The sequence below is a fragment of the Anopheles gambiae genome, chromosome 3, assembly GCF_943734735.2.
Source record: "Anopheles gambiae chromosome 3, idAnoGambNW_F1_1, whole genome shotgun sequence".
Taxonomy (NCBI): domain Eukaryota; kingdom Metazoa; phylum Arthropoda; class Insecta; order Diptera; family Culicidae; genus Anopheles; species Anopheles gambiae.
Window position 1 is genome coordinate 96,149,434 of NC_064602.1, and position 16,377 is coordinate 96,165,810.

The 16,377-nt window shown below is 48.0% G+C and overlaps 2 long non-coding RNA genes across 2 annotated transcripts; one reads left to right on the forward strand and one right to left on the reverse strand.

Annotated features, from left to right (window-relative positions):
• Window positions 1–4,475, reverse strand: LOC133393925 (uncharacterized). The gene is made up of 3 exons (XR_009766506.1): window positions 4,230–4,475; window positions 2,312–4,125; window positions 1–2,198 (listed from the first exon to the last, which is right to left on the reverse strand). It is a non-coding gene; the product is annotated as an uncharacterized LOC133393925 (long non-coding RNA).
• A 72-nt stretch (window positions 4,476–4,547) lies between these two features.
• On the forward strand, window positions 4,548–15,586 carry LOC133393924 (uncharacterized). The gene is made up of 2 exons (XR_009766505.1): window positions 4,548–9,832; window positions 13,454–15,586. It is a non-coding gene; the product is annotated as an uncharacterized LOC133393924 (long non-coding RNA).
• The last annotated feature ends 791 nt before the right edge of the window (window positions 15,587–16,377 follow it).

The following is a 16,377-nucleotide window of genomic DNA, read 5'->3' on the forward strand; positions in this document are numbered from 1 at the left end:
TCCAGAAAAAAAAGCTATCTTTTTTATAAACTCCTCTATTCTAAACGTTTAAAGACACAAGGTAGCAAACTTTAACAGGTTACACACAAACACACACACATTCAATATAACATGCTTGCAGCACAACGAATAAAAACATTCATTTTGGGATGGCGCTTCACCACCAGCCTTGGTGCGCACCACGACCCGTACACGCGGTACAAAACGGAGGATCACGGCGTCGGCCTGTAACATCGTGTGGTGCGGGAGCGTACAATTAACAGTAATTTATTTACAAATCACTTCAAAACGAGGCACCACCATGGAGATGGACAAAAACACGGCCAGTTTTACAGCGCTGTTCGCCGTAATGCTTGACAGCCCATGACAGAGGATACAGAGGACGCTATCTGCAGGCTTTTTTCCTGCGGTCGTGTCCGCACACTTTGCAGCAGTAGCGCGAGAGGGCGCCCATTTTAATGCGCCACGCTAATTATTTGCTAGTAGTAATAGTAATAATGTGACAAATGGGCTGTTTTGGGGCCACGGGGGGTGCTAGAGTACTCAAGCACCCGTTTACTACAAATTGGTGCAGATGTTTAAGACACCCACCGCACGTCCCAAGCCCACCAACTCAAACATCTTGTACACGATTAAAGATATGATCGGTCAATGAGAGGAGGATTTGGGGTGGAAGACACCAAAGTCCACCAAAGTAACAGCTGGTACACACCGTCGTCTTGATATCCCCAAACACACTTATTAATCTTCTCACGTATGAGACAGAAGAGCTTCCGTACACCATGCCCACCCCATGTACGCCTCGGACGACACACAGTGGGGTTCTCAATCGCTTTCAGCTAGCATTTGCAAGAGCATTTAAGCAGCCAAACGTACTAAATATAGCTCGACTGGTAGAGGCACGCCCGAGCAAGCTAAGCCTCACTAGACGTTGACGGGGAGAATGGGTGTATAATGTATCGGGGAGCCGGGGGGAGACTTAAGCAGTCACCGAAGGTTGACAGAAGGCACACACAACGAAACGAAAGACAGCACATACGCTAATCATTGCATTAAGAATCGATGTCTTTAAACAGTGCCCTCTCCGTCGTAATCCGGATCGGATTAAAAACGGTTCAAGTAATACCATGTCATTGGCATCGACTTTACTTGTTACACTGTTGTGTGTTAGTCGGCGTTTAACGCAGAAGAGCTGAGATGTGTTGGAACATGACGGCATGTTTCTGCTGCCTTTTTTTTTTTTTTGGTTGTTGTTTGACGATGCAATTATTGATTAGAAAACGCAAACATCAAATCAACATGCTTCGAAACATCCAATAATGCACGGTAGTTCCACGCATTCCAACAGTGGAAGGAATGCCGCGAAACTAAACCTAACCAACACAACGTGCAGAGGAATGTTCACCTTCACCGATGCGTAAAGCTCATTAATCGCAATTGTTAGTTCAATGAGCTCATTTGAGCATGGCGAGAGCGGAGGGAGGGCAGGCAGATTTTGATGTAGAAATGGTGCAAATAATCACTTGCAAAAATTCCTGTTTTCAGCCATTCAGGAGATGATAAAGGATGTGGCTAATTTTTAAAAAGCAAAGCACACACATCATACGCTCAACAACGTCTCATAAATCATTCGCTCGCACATTAATGCATCACCAAGTCGAAGAACAACGTGCCATAGCAGTAGGTCATCAGCGTTGGGGTCGCTGTTACGAGATGCGCTTATCAATAATGCGCTCTACTGAGCTGGACTGGACTCGATCGCTCTATCTGTATACAAAACCTTCCCTTGTTTGCATGCCTTTGGAACTGATGAGCCTATAAACACTGACTGAGCTGACTAAAGCATAACATCATCATCATCATTTGCAATATTGGCCCACCACAAGGGCGATAATTTTTCGCAATGATGATGATGATGCTGCTCTAGCTGTCAACAGGCTGTAGGGTCAGATAGAAGGCACTCACACAGACGGTATTACCACATCTGCCCTAGCTTAAGCTAGCGACCCATTATCAGACACACAATCCCTCGGACTGTGTGGTAAAGTGTGCCTCCACCACCATCGATTGTGCTGCCAGCAACGGTCGCCGCATCCAAACAGCGCTCTCTCCCAATCGAATCACGACATCCCGCCATGGTTCTGTATCATCTCGGTCGGTCTCCCGGGGCCACATCAGCAGCACAATTCAGGAACGCGCTGTGGAAGAAATAACATTATTGCCTTTTTTTTGCTTTGCTTTTGCTTCCCTCCCCGTGATAACCTTCTGCGCGCGGAGGTTATCGGCGGATGATGATTGCTCACACACTTACCCCATATAGGCCGGGGCTGGATGTGCCGATGGGCGGCAACCGCAACTCATCGGAGACGGAACCGTTCTGGTGCTTCTGATGTGCCTTACTTTTGGAGCGAGTCGCATTGCATCACCGTTTCCGAAATTACGTAACCTTCCACCCAAGAATAGGGGTTTCCAAGGGGGCTTTGCCCATGCTATCGGACGTGGCTCCTACAGACCTTCATTAGTTGGGTTGTTGAAAAAAGAAAGCATCCCGCGCTGGAGATGGTGCTTCGTCCGTAAATGCTTCAATTTCGCCCACTTCCTCACTCATCTATCATTCGATCGATTAAGATCTCATCACGGGCGATGTATCGGGCAAGACGACGACAACACTTCGCCCGTGCCGCCGTGCGATAGTAAGGGCCCGCTTTCTGGTGGGCTGGGTCTGGTGGGCCGCAACCTCCAAGCAATGACATGCAAGATCTAATCGACACGTTCGAGCGCGACACACGGAAGGCATCCTGTTTTGCTGATTGGGGGAGGGGAAGGTAGGGGGAGGTGACAAATTGAAACGTTCCTGTGGAAAAGGGGCTGCCCGTGCCGCGCCGCGATCGCTGTGTGTCCCCCAGTCGTCATTCGGTCGGCAAGATGTGACAGTTTAAAAATACGGCCGTTGGCGGGACCATCCGAAAAGGAATGGAATACCAAATAAATACTATTTTTGGAACCGAGAGACCCGAGAGTGCCGCGCAGAGTGCGAGTTGGTCTACCTTCACCGACCGACCGACCGAGATCGTTGTGTGTGTGTGATTATGCTCTGCTATTTCGAACCGTCCTACTGCTGCCGGCTCCTCTGCTATGCGGGGAACATCCGCAAGAGAAAAAGTGTATCTTTATCTGACTTTTTTGCTGGGGAAGGGGGACCTAGGGAGATCCCGCAGGGACTTTTGCCACAACAGTGCGCGCACGAGCTATTTGTTGTAGCCTCCATGTGACACTTCTGCTGTGATCGTCCTGTATATCAAGAAACGATCGGCATTGATCTTATACTGTCGCATCTTTCTGTCGCTAACGTGCAATAGCTATCACACCAATGGAGTCGATTCGTAACCCGATTCTAATGCGGGTTCCCAAAACACTTCCCCGGCTCCCCAGTAGCTGCAAGCCACGAACGACACGATCATGATCGTCAGACATTTGTGTCCACAAAGTGTCTAACCAGGGCTCGTTGCGTGGTGCGTGTGCGTGTGTGTGTCCGTGGGGCATCGACAGAGAAGAGATGGCGTGAAATCGCTTAATTATAGAATGATTGACAGCTATATCGTCGTACAGAACCCGCCGGGGGCACTGCGAGGGAAGAAGCTGCCGCCAGAGATCGACAGAATCTCAGCCATCACTCGACACCCGGTGGTAATGCTACAGACAACGTTTATCTCTTCTTCGTTTTTCATGGTGGCCAGTATGGGAGAGGTGGAGATTGTGGCAATGTGTTGACTCCGTGAACTACGCGGCGTTTAGCGACGGTTGTGCAGAATCCTCCGTGACGTAGGCTTGTTGTGACCGACGTCCCAGGGAACTTGGAATATGCTTGAGATACACGGTGGAGCGATCCAAGAGGTTCTGAAACAGTCCGGCAATATATCACTCAAGGCAAACCAATTATCTCTTGCTGGACAGCCCAACGCATCAGTTGCTTCAACGTTTGTCAAACTCTATGATAAGTCTAATGAATAATTTCAGAATCGTCATCGTCGTGTAGTTTTGATTTCAAGTTTTCTCATGCCGAAACTCGAAACGCCCGGACAGCTTATCACTTATTCAGTGTTCCTTCCTGTACTCCCCCGGTAGCTAGAAAGAGAAAGATACGATCCACTTCGTTAGTGTGAGCGAGTCAGAGCATTGACAAGTTGTCATTTCCTTTTATCACGGGCCTCTCCGTTTGGGCAACGTACATTTCTAACCCTACTTTTCAGTTGATCGCACAAAACCTAATCTCCAATTACCATGCCAGATAATCGAAGCAGATTTCTAATAACTCACAATATTATCTGCACTACACGCGTACAATGTAAAAGTACCCATAGCGATCTTCCCGCATTTCGCTATCTCACTCCCTCCGTCACACTCCACCACACACTAGTGCGCTCGCTCGCACGCGCTTCCTTTGCGCTTGCGCCGTCTCACATTTCTTTCTCCTGCTACGCGACCACTCTCGCTCTCGTTTGCTCACCCGCAGCGCGCTATGCCGTATCAAACACGCTTGCCTGCTTCCACTAGCAAAGCCGGTTCGTGTGCTCCCGTTCACTCCTACGGGCGACTAAGGGCACTGGCTGTAGAGCAGCAGCAACAGCAGCAGCCCGGGAGGGGGGATACACATTTGAATTTGAAGAAGCACATTTTCCTTCGGCGTTCCTCGGTAACAAAAGTCAGTTATTGTTCAAATTCACGCCGCGGCTCATCTAATGCAGTGGTGCGGTTCGCGCGGTCTAACGCTGCTGCCGCCCGTTTGCTGCTGGCTCAGTGTGTGTGTTTGTGTGTGTGTGTTGGGGTTTCGCGTGGAAGGACTGACTGGGCTGTGATTTTCGCTAACCGGAGGAAAGAGTGTACGCGCGTGTGTTTTCGAAACCGGGCAGTTCAGTTGCTTGTCAGCTCTTCCAGCTGGAACATCGCCCGGAAATTGGGTAGTGAAAAAGTGTCGCCCAGTTTTGGGGGGCGAGTTTGTATTGCCACGTTTTCAGAAGTTACGTTTCGGGGCAGGCCGAAGAAACAGATGCGCGGCGGCATGCACTCTCAGTTCAATTGAATTGGCTTTCCTGGAAATTAATATCAATTCCCTTTGCACGGAGAAGCGATTCTTGTGCTCTGAACATTTTGTGATGATTCGTGATGGTCGCGCGCTCGCCGGTGGATGAGAAAAGACACGAGGCTCACATTATTTCGTAGAACCACAGGCAATGAAAAGAACAAAAGCCGCCCCTGGGGTGCAGACAACAGACAAGTGTGGTGTGCCAAAAAAACAGCGGCAGCAATGGCTACTACAATTCCGTTCCGCAAAAAACAAAAGAAACGTGTGCTGCTGCTCCCCAGCAGCGTTCAGTGTGTGCTGAATAGAGAAGTGCGAAAGTAAGGATACTCACAGGAGGAAGGGTAGAAGGTGCAGCAGGGAGTGTGCGGGTAGAGCGGGAGAGAGCGAAACCATTTTGGTTTTGGCGCTGCGTTGGCAATTTTGCGATAAGAACGCGCGGCGAGTCCACACACACGCAACGCCCCGTCATCGGCACACACAAACACACACACTTGGAGCACACGATCCGCCGCGTGGTGTGGTCGTCGTCCCGGTTTTTTCCGCTCTGTGCTACAGTGCTCCCTCGACGGAAGAAGCACTTTATCTCGTACTGTTCGCAAGTGTGCGTGGATGTGTCGGTTTTTTTTTGCAGAGTTTCCTGCTTTGCACACGTGTTAAGAACTCGACAGTGCGTGGTGTGTGTGTGCGTGGCATAAAATGTGCGAAAACAATAGGATGCGAGGCTGGTCCTTTCCTTAACCTCACTTCGATATCACCCCGGGGAGAAAGATCGTTGGCGTGTGGCGTGTGTGTGATAAAACGATAGAAAAAGAGGACACGATTTGGGATTGCGGGATTGGGAGAGACTACACACAAGCTTAACGAGGCGCGCGCGCGCGCTCGTGGTTTTCGCGTAATTCCGTATATGGTGTTCGGGGGGATTTTTTTTTGGTTGGTCACACACCACCACGCCATCACCACACAACCGGCCAATGGTGTGTAAAACAAAAAAGAAAACTGTCATAATGCTTGATCATGCAGCAGCAGCAGCAGCAGCAGGAGGCACCAAAAGGGAAGCAGAGGCTCGTTTGTGTGTTCAATCGAGTGTGCCGTGCCGTGCCGTGTGGGGAGCTTCCATTCTTTGCGTCGTTGAAATTCAAGTTTTTTTCTCTCACCCCCCTGCGCCGCCGTGTGTTTGTGAGTGCGCGCGTGATTGTGTGTGCAACGGCGAAATATCCGATCGAAGCAAGCGTGTGTGGTGGTGGTTTTGAAGGAGCAGTAGAAGGAGGCAGCAGCGCTCATCCAGAACTTGCCACCAGGTCCAAACAGGGCAGGAGATGATACAGCAACAGCAACAACAGCAGCAGCAGCAGCAACAGCGCCATATCACATTCCCTTTCTGGTTTTGTGCGATTAGAAGGAGGTGACATTTCTGCAGCGGAGAGTCTCGATGACTCGATCGGGCACAACCACACATACGCACACACACACACACACACGCACACGCCCTTCCGTAATCGATACACCGTCCCCCGCACATCCAATGCTTCCCTCTGTGTGTGCTGAGGTGGTTGCTGCTGTTGCCCACATTTGTGAGGAGTTTCCATGGAATTCCCTCCTCCCCAGCGCACTACGGAAGAAGCGACCCGTGGTTTGTGTGCTGCTGTTGCTGCTCTGCTGTTGTGTGCGAAATCAGGCTCCTCTCAGTCGTCCTCGACCGTGGTGGCCACCACTCCTCTGGCGGGATTGCCAGTGCGTTTTCCTCTCTGGGGTGTCTGTTCACATCTTACCGGGCAGCATTAGATATGTTATCGGATATTTCTAATACTGTCAGGTAAAGATGTCGTCCGAGCCCATGCTCATCTTTCTTGTGTCTCTGTGTGTGTGTCTGTGTTTGGCGTGGAAGAAGTGATCATTTGTTTAGTAGTTGGCGGAACTCGGGGAACTGCCTCGTTCGATCCGTAATACCAGGCAAGTATACACGGGAGCAGATGTTTTGTGAGTATTTAATTATCTTTTAAATGCAACTCTTACACCAACCATCAAATCGTTCCCTTTTTGCAGCCTCCAAGCACTAACCGAAACATTTGCTTTTAGGAACAATATCACGAGCAGGCAACATATTATCGTATGCCCCAAAAAAGGGGAAGATCAAATTGCCGCACGAAAATAAACATAAAATTGTCAAGCCCAGTACTCTCCTACTCTGCTCCCTTGGCCGGGCGATCGCACAGCAATCATCATCGCATCGTCGTACAACATCCCATCCACAATATCATCTCCCCTGCCGGTGGCTGCTCTCTGCTGATCAAATAATATTGGTCTGATGTGGGACAACACAGCAGCAGCAGCAGCAGTGTGTGTCTCATGCCTGCCGCCGCCCCACGGCGAGAGAGAGAGAGAAACGAAGCAGACGAAGAAACGCACGAGCGCGCGCATGCTGAGCATAATTGGTTAAATTGATATGGTTTCCGAGGGCGGGCGGCGGATTGCGGCGGGACAGCGTCGTCGTCGACGGTACCGTTGTATGATGACCGTCGCTGTGTCTCCTCCATGGGAGGATCATGTCGCGTTTTTCGGTCCAAGTTTGGGAAAATGTACACATATACACAGCAGCCGCTTATCCTCGTTTAAGGGTGAGGTGGACCGTCCCGGGCGGAGCAACATGACTGGCGACCTCAAAAGGGAGAAGAGAGGTTTCAATAATATGCGTGCGCGCGGCAATGGGCAAGTAATGAGACACACACAATGGGCAGAGGAGAAGATGAAACACGGACACAAGGGGACTTGTGTTGTGCAAAGGAAAATTGTTTCCTTCTGGAGATAGTTTTGTACACACACACGCACACGGCGCACTTGACTCAAACCCGGGGGCTTTCTGTGTAAATAGCCTTGAATTAGCGTTGAAAGAGCAATGTGCGCGAGAGGAGAGAAGTGTTATCATCATCATCGTGTAAAGTATTATTGCCATCACCGGACTGAACGATGCTTTGCTAAATAATAGGGCGCTTTTTAAAATGAACACGTTTTCAACTGCAAACAACGAGTTGCTCTTTGTGTGTGTTCGGTGTTTGTTACGGAAAAATTTTGGGGCGTAAAATGCGTTAGGAGGAGGCAGTCGTGTGTGTGTGAAATGCAATAATTTGCAGCCCACAGGCGCTGTGGTCGACCCTTTTGAAGTCGTCCCTCTCTAATACCAACCAATGCTGTTTGCTCTTCTATACTTCCAATTGGTCATTTTTATCACACAAGTTCCTCTAACTGGTACCGATACGGGGTAACGATGATGCCGCAAGTGTACAAGTGTTGCCGATGGGAAACCAGTTTTTGTTTGGGCGCGCTTGGAGCGTTCTACGTGAATGCCTTGCAACCTAGCAACAAAAACACACGCCTCTCTGTCTCTCCCCTTAGCTGGTGGTTGTTGTTGTTGGCGGCGATCGAACATTCGATCGAGCAAAGAGATGAGATGATTTGCTTGCATCTTCTCCTCTCCCTACGTAATTCCGTCCCATCATAAAGCACAGGAACACACCTTAGCAAACAACAAACTCTCGTTGAACCCCCCGAACCGTTTTCGCGCATGCATGAGTGCAATTTGGAGCCGTCGCGTGTGTGTGTCTTTTAAAAATGAGAAAACAATACGATGAGAGATGATCAAGCAGTAGTGTACTGCCGCGCGTCCTTCGAATGCTGTTGGGCCTTTTTTTTTGGTCTCTAAACGAGAGCCCCGCAGGTGTTAATTACGGTCAGGAAAGTGACCCCCTTCACCGCCACTGTGTACGTCTATGTAAATTCAAGGCAAGAAGTGACCTTTACCGTTAACGACGATCGATCGTTACGATCGAAAGTGAATGGGTGCTCAATTTGGTGCGTGGCAGGAAGGGTCAAGCAGTGGCCATCTTTCCAATTAGCTAAACTAAGTAAAAAACATTATTTTAAAAAAATCGACTATGAGCGAAATTGCTTACGGCTTGATCGTTTTTGGGTTAACGGCAGTGCTGTTGTGAGCCCCTTTGAACGCGTGCACGCTCCTCGACCCTGATCTTCGGAAGGTGGTGATCTTCGCTTTTCAGCAGATCAATCACCTTTCCCTCCAAAATGTGATATGCGATATGATGACGCTCCCCCCCCCCCCCCCCCCCCCCACTGGGGAGGTTTGTCAGATTTCAAATCAAAGAAAAATGCTTTCCCCTGCTCGCTAAAAAGGGGTCATGACTTTGGCCGTCACATTGTGTCGCGCACTTGAGCTCCCAGAATTTCTGAAAATCTTATGTCTCGACGTCGGCGGGTGGGGTCGCGTTTAGAAAACACAAGAACGAGTCCGAGTCCGAGTTTGTGTGTGCTGTGTGTGTGTAGAGGAGTACACATTACATTGACGATGGATGATGCGATGGCGGCGGTGGCATGTGTATTGTTTACATATTCTCCGCAGCTTTAAGACATCGGCACAAACCCAAGGAATCTAAATGCCCTTTTTTTGTTTCGTTTTCTTTCTTATTTTAGAACCAAAGTTCGGACAAGCACGGAACGGAAAATGGATACAAAAAAAAATGTAAAACAATATGCCAGGGACACATACACACACCGACAAGAAACGAAGCAATCTTTTTCCTTATCGTCGCAGTACCGACAACGGATGGACCATCATGTACGCACGGGGGACACTGTCCCTCTCTCACGACTCTCGCTAAGGCCACCGCGAAGGATTTATTTATCAGCGATAATTCTCGGTGTGCGCCAGATGATGCGTCTTTCCGCCTCTGTGCCTTGGTACACGTTTTAATCCATTCTTTACTGTGCTAGCGCACACTGGCCACTGGCACGTTAATGCTTTTTATTGTCGAGTGGCGCGAGAAGATAGTGATTTGTTGTCACACGAACGAGAAGAGGACACTTCACGGGGTTGCAGCAGGGAGTGCTGATCTTTTTTTATGAAAGGCAATCAACCAACCAAAACAGGCAGGCAGGCAAAACCCGTTCACTTTTCACTAGATGGTGAAATCGAATTTAAATTCTTACGGACACACACACACACTGCGCGATTAAGAGGAACACTAAACAATTCTTCCACCATTATTGCCACCTGCTCTCTCTGGGGCTGCTCTTCCTGGTGGGGGGAGGTGGTTGTGGGGACAATGTTTGTCACAGTTTTCCGCCCTCTCCTGGTGCGTGATTTCGTGACGGATGTGTGTAGATTTGTCTTCAAGACGCACATTTTTCATCCTCACGCTACTGCTTAGGCAACACTCACATTTCTAACACAAGTGAAAAGGGACGGTCACATCGACGACGATCACATCACCACGATCCGCGTTTCCGTGCGTACTTGAAGAAACAAAATGATTCTAAGAAAATGCGTCCGCCATTTGAACCGCCTTTTTTCAACTCATGAGTTTGAGCGAGTGAAATTACTCAACGAGCGCCCCGCATTGTCACCTTGTTGCGTTCTTTTTATTTTTACTTTTTAGTCGTGGTTTTTAGCTTTCGCAAGATTCATTTATTTTCAAACACAAGCTCTCTACCGGTTGTATGTTGCTGCTCGCTTGCCCACAGTCGTCCTGCACAGAGCGCCGGTGTGCGTTTCTTGTTACAGCAGCAAATTCTTATGTCCCTTCCCCAAGTGTCCGGTTGAAATGAAGGCAAGAATCTTATAAGAGATCTCTTCTTTCTTGTGTGTTGTAGGCTGTTTCGTTTCATTTACCGAGCGCGTCTGAAGCAACAGCACACTCTTGTCGCAACAGCGTTGTGTGGCAAGTGTTAAAAATGTAATAATATCCATCCTACCAACAGTGTGTGGTTTCTCCACTTGTGACTCTGTTATTTATGTTTTTTTGATAATTAATCTGTTCATATTAACACCCTACGCTTAGCAGCCAGGAACACAAGGAGTGAAATGAGAGACAAACAGGTGCGTATGAGAATTGTCCTCCCAGATACACGGTCACTTGAAAATTGATTGTTTTGTGAAAGTAAATGCAAATAATATAACCTTTGCAATGGTAAATTACTTCACCGTATTGAAAATCCGCGCTAAAGACACCACCACGTTGATCCCGAGCCTACACCGAAACGTGGTCGTCCCTTAAGCCACAACCACACAAACACACGCGTACACCAGAGTGTCATTCCCGGTGGGCTCCGGTAGCTCCCCGGTTTAGGGAAGAAAAAATGCCATATGATGATTATAGCATACCACCATCATCACGGCATGACATTATCAGTCGAGGAGGAGAAGACATTCACACACTACTTCCCCGGGCTTGGGGGGGAAGAGAACGAGATCGACAGGGTGCGGTGGTGCCTCTGCGTGTTTGACCAACCGGCGAAGGAAGGAGGTTTTTCGTTCGTTTCGAAAGGCAAAAAAGTGGAAGTTTTTCCACGTGTTATTTTCCCTGTTCTTTTCCTTTTGCGCCCTGGCGGCTGATATGATGGGAGTCGTCCCGGTAATGTCCCGCCGGTTGTGGTGGTTCTGCTCGGAGGTTTCTTTTTCCTTCTCCAGCCACAAACACACGCCCAAACCATATGTTTGCTCATCGAAATATGTATCCTTGCCCTCCGCCAGGAAGACCCGACCACAGGCCGCTGGTGGTTTGCCACAGTGTGGTGATGTCGCGTGCACGTGTGTGTGAGTGTGTGTGTGTGTGTGTGTGTTAGGGGTTTTTTTTCCCTTTACGCCAAATGCAAATGCCACATACCACCACCACCACCACCAGCAGAGAGTGAGTGTGAGAGGGTTTTGGGAAAAAGGCGCGTCAGAAACACGGCGCGCGCGTTTTTTTATGCTTCTTTCCTTTCCGTAATCTTAATTTCTTCTTCCTTTTCTTCCTTCAGGGGTGTAGAGCCGTTGTGGTGGTGGTGGTGGTGTTGCTATGGATGAAATTTCTGCTCCCACGTTGTATGAAAATTCAACTCGCAGAGCGCGAATATTTTAGATGGAACCGGGGCGAAAAAAACGAGGTGTGTTGATTCCTCCTTCTCCAATCACCACACTCCCCGGAGTTAATGGTTAGAACTAAAGCGCCAAAACCGCACACACACACACCGCAGGAAGAAGGGTGTGTCCATACGATAGTCGAAAGTCGGCTCCGTGTGTATCCGTAGGGGGGGACGACACAGACAGGGACCCCGGGGTGTTTGCGTTTGGGGCAGGAATTTTCGCGCAATAATAACGCACATGGGGCGGAAAAATGGATTGTGCCCGGGAAAAAGCTATTTGTTTGCCCTTCCCTCCCTTCCCTTCATGCACACTAAACCAGACAGAAGAGGTCTTAAACTGAATTTAGCTCCTTGTTCGTCAAATTCCTCTTGAAAAGAGTTTAATTCGTGTGTAATAATAGATTGAACATGATTGAATTAAATGAACAAACTAGCTATTATTTAGGCATACAACTAAAGTACAATGCTTTTCTCTCATATCACGCGCGATACAACCACCCATCCAGAGATTAGATAACGGCTCAGTGATTTATTATTGAAACACCCCTGTGGGATACGTCTAATGCAACATCAAAGCAAAGCACCCTTTTTACACGTTTTGTCATCATTTTAGTTGTGCACCAAATTAGATAAGCTCTCCCTCTCTCTCTGCCTCTCTCTCTGGTTCGTATTTTCATTATCTAATCGTGGTGGTTTAAGCCGCGGGCTTGCCCGGTCGGTTCGCGTGCGGGTTAAATATCGATCTCCCCATCAGCACTTATCCGACTTACAGGGTTTCCCACGATTTATTGGTCAGTTCCCATGATTTTTTGGTGCGTTCCCACGATTTTTTGGTAGTATCCCATAGATTGTTGGTTCGATCCCATAATTTATTGGTATTTTCCGATTGGATATCAATACAATTAGACCAAAAAATTATGGGAAACGACCAAAAAATCGTGGGAACGCACGAAAAAAATATGGGAATACACCAAAAATTAATGGGAACCAACCAATAAATCGTGGGAAACCCTGTACTTCGAATTATGATAACATTTACGATAGGGGATCAATACATAGATTGAAGATCAGGTACTGCACGCGTGTGTGTGTTGAATTAGAGGAAAAGGAGCGCAATTTTCCCTTTACAACTTTCGTTTCATGATGAATTGTGATGTGCGTCATTGTTGTAAAATGAAAATGATCATCCATGGGGTTTGGCTGCAGAAAGAGGGGTCAAATGGGGTGTATACCGCGTTTACACAACCGAATGAGAAACCTTTTTTTTGTTGGGAAGGAAAACAATCAACACGCTTTACCCCATCACCCCGGGGTCCGATCGTGTGTAGCAAGAGGAGACCCGCAATATTTTATGCACTTTTTGTACCAACACTTTTCCTTTTTTTTGTTAAACTGTACCCTATATTTCGATAACTCTCTCTGTCTTCTATTTCCTTTTCATTTCTTCTCTGTTAGCATCTTAGCTACCTCCTCCTCCGGGTTTTGTACAAAGCAAATTGAACAACAACGTCGGACGGAAGTCGGATGAGGGATCGGCGTGATCGCGAGCATGTATCGTGTGTGGTGGTGTGTGCAGTGCAGACAACACAAGCCACTCAGTGGCACGCAGCAGGGCGACGAGGTGGACACGAGGATTTATTGTTTTATGGCACCCATAAATGTTAGGAAAAAGTTTTTGTCAGAACAACATAGCGCAAACGACGAGACGACACCAATGATGATGAGGATGACGGTATGCTCCTAGGCGGGTCAGTTGGCAAACACACAAACCGGCGAAAACGCATGCGATTCTGTAGTCGTAGCAGGCAGGAAATTGAAAGAGAAAGCCAACGTTGTGGGGGAAAAGTTTTAGACGCGGCAAGTAATGTTAGTTAGATGGGAAGACACATGGCGCAAATGGCGGCGGCGCGCACATGGCGATACGCAAGAAGATGCGCGGTCGATTGACCGTTGCGTGTACAAGCAACGGGAAACGGGAAAAGTAGGAAAAGAAGCGAGAAACGCCTTATCACATTTATATACTCCGCTGACCCCGGCCGGTGATGGAGAGGGGTGGGGGGTTTGAATCCGTTCCGGCGGTTTGAGCACGCGCGCAGACGCGAAATTCGTTGGCGGAGGAGCAGGTCTGATGTGGACATGTGGACGCGTGCCAGTGAAATGTATGGTTGGGTGTGTGTGTGTGTGTTGCTACCCTCTTCCCCTTTCCTCAACACTCTTTCCGGTATGGATATTCCGGTCGCGTTTCGTCTCGCGCTCGCATTTTTGAACATTGGTTTGGATGGATTTTGGAGCCGGCCAAAGGAGGAGGAGGAGGATTAACGAAATTATCACAGACAGATCAGTTTCGCCTCCCATCACACCACACAGACGGCAAGGGGGTGTAATAAAAGCAGGCTTTAAAATACAAACGAATTAAGTTGTCATACAGTCGTCGGAGGTCGTGACAGTCGACCGATCGCGAGAGAGAGTGTGTATTTGCTTTCTCATCGCAAGAAAGATTGTTTTTGTTAAATATTATCTTTTGCTTTTCATAAATAATTAAAAGCTACAGATGCGCGGAGAGTAAAACACATAAAAACTGTGATTAAATTTAGGAGGCGGACAAAGCATGACAGCATCAATAAGTTATTGAGAATATAACTCCACGTCGAGCCAATCCGGGCCTTAAACGTACAGCGCTCAGCTCGAAGAAAGTGAAACACAATACCACTTGTTGTCGTTTGACGACGATCAATGAATTTGTTACGAATGAAAGCATCTATCGATCGACTGGCACTACTTTTGCCCCGCCAACACATCACCCCGGTCGATTAGATACGGTACATTAGAGCCGATGGTGGCGATGAAGATCCATCCATGCAGCCAGCACCAATAGCAACAGCAGCAGTTCGTTCGTTCTGTCTGTCCCGCGTGGTAAACACATGTTTTTCGGGTTTATTTTCCCGGGGTGTCCGCTCCAGGGGGGCGTTCTGGTACTAGCGGGATATATACACACATATCTATTTGAACAGATTGCCCCATATGTGTGGGGTTGTGTGTGCAGTGTGTTGTGCCATCCCCCGTCACAATCATCATCATCATCGTCATGATGATCATCACAGTCACCAGCGTGTTTCGTGGCCAATGTCTCGTGTGTCTGCGTTAGGAAAGTCTGTTGAGCTGAGCTGTAGGTATGTTTGAAAATGCTGTCGAAATTCAAGAAAGAAGACGGTTTTTAAGATGTGTTATAAGGCTTAGGTTTGTTGGTTTATTCGATTCGCCACACGGTATTACTACTACTGCTACTGACTGACTGTGTGTAGTTGTAGTTTAAACGCTTTGTCGAATGGTGACTGCCGTTTCGTCGATAAAAAGTAAGGGCAACACGTGTTCCGTATCTGTGTTTGCATTAGGAGGAGAGGGTACACGAAAAGGCGAAAAAGGCAGGGTAATGTGAAGAAAATTGCCACACAAGCATTTTTATTAGGGTCTTTAGTGGCGATAGCAGTCAGGGTTTAAATGTGGCTCAAGTAATTTTAATGTGGTTTAGAGATCAGTGTATGGCGATTTTTTTAACAACAAATAAACGATAAAAATGGAAAAAATAAAGTGTATCTCAGACAAAAAATGAAAAGGGTATTGAGATATAAATTGAGAACTGGGAGAAGAAACATCCGAAATCGATTAGCTTGACTACTTCAACCCATTGGAATGTTCTTCGTGGTACAATAATCCAATGCATCCTAGTTGGAGAAAATCACATTGGATATCTTTCGCAATCTCAATTAGAAAATGCGATCGGACTGTTTCATTAGCTCAGGAATAGATTCAACATTTAAATGACATTCCAAAGTCTCTTCGCTTCCCCGTCAAGTCATAGAGGAACCTATTTGTTATTGTGGAAAGCTAGTCTGTAGTCGGTTCCCCCCCCCCCCCCCCCCCAACAACCATTAATCCTCTCACTGTCTACTCCACTCCCAATCACTTCCAATTGTCCGCGCAAATACACCTCTTCCCTTCTTATTCCCTTACTTCTCCGCCAAAGGTGCGAAGGTGCACCTGGCGTTAAGGGAAAGAAGGGAATAGGGCATATATCTGCATTTTAATAAAGAAAACCGTCCTTCAAAGCAAGCCCCCCGTGTGTGTGTGTGTGTTTTCTCCTCTAAAACCGCTTGGCTAACTGGCGACCCACTGTTACAACTACTACTACTCGCCTCTATAATTTATCATCCCGTGGTGGCACGTTGCGTCCCGGACCCTATCAAGGGGGGGAATTGCAGCAGCAGAAAAAAAGGGTCAACGGGTTAGTGCATGTGTCGCGGATTGTGCGTCGCCCCGTCGTCGTAGCTGGTAAAGTAATTACACACCGCATCGCGTACAGGACGGAGCATGTTGTGTGG